We start from the raw sequence: 936 nt of genomic DNA on the forward strand, positions 1-936 counted from the left end.
ACAGAGGAGCCTGGAGGGTTGCTGTCTATGGGGTCGCACACAGTCGGACATGACTGAAACAACTTAACAGAAGCAGCAGCAGGGCTCCTTAGAGGGTTGGTGGCAGTTTTTATTTTAAAATTAGAAAAAAAAATAAGAATAGAACAAGGCCCATTAAGTACAATAGGTACCTCGGAGCGGTATGTATGCTACATGAACTTTTGAAAGTTCACTTCATGCCACTTCACTTTTAGGAAAGACCTACATGAATACCTGTTTTCACTACCCAAAAGAAATCCAGAGAGGATTTTTGCTTTTATGATGAAAGGAGAAAAGCAAAAATAGCATTCAGAGTGGTTAAGAGGCAGCGTGAACCCTGAGCAGTGACTGACACCACCCAGCTCCTTCCCCAAGAATTACATAGCATCTCGGCAACAAGCCGTCATAGCTTTGAACTGTGTCTGTGAGCATCTGTGCTCTTATCTTGATGTATTTTGTACATCCATTAGCAAGATGTGCCCTAGTGTAACTGCTTCTTCGCTTCACACCATTTCAGCTTACAAAAGGTTTCATAGGCATGCGGTACTTTCTACTTTCGGATAGTGGGGAAACCTGTACTATATAATATCACTCTCCTGGCCACTTCTCTTTGTGATTCTTTTCCGCAAGGGCAACTGACTTATGTGGTCCTAAAAGCACTTTCTTTAACGACTGTGGTCCTTAAAATACTTCCTTTAAGGACCACATACAGCAGACTTAAGAGATGCGGATTCGATCCCTGGTTCGAGAAGATCCCTTGGAGGAAATGGCACCCCACTCCAATATTCTGGCCAGGAGAATCCCATGAACAGAAGAGCCTGGCAGACTCTCAGTCCATGATGTCACAAAAAGTCAGACACAACTGAGTGTCTGAGTACACTTAAAGCACTTCCTACCTTCAGTAAGGATGGACAGGCA

The sequence above is a fragment of the Cervus canadensis genome, chromosome 5, assembly GCF_019320065.1.
Source record: "Cervus canadensis isolate Bull #8, Minnesota chromosome 5, ASM1932006v1, whole genome shotgun sequence".
NCBI lineage: Eukaryota > Metazoa > Chordata > Mammalia > Artiodactyla > Cervidae > Cervus > Cervus canadensis.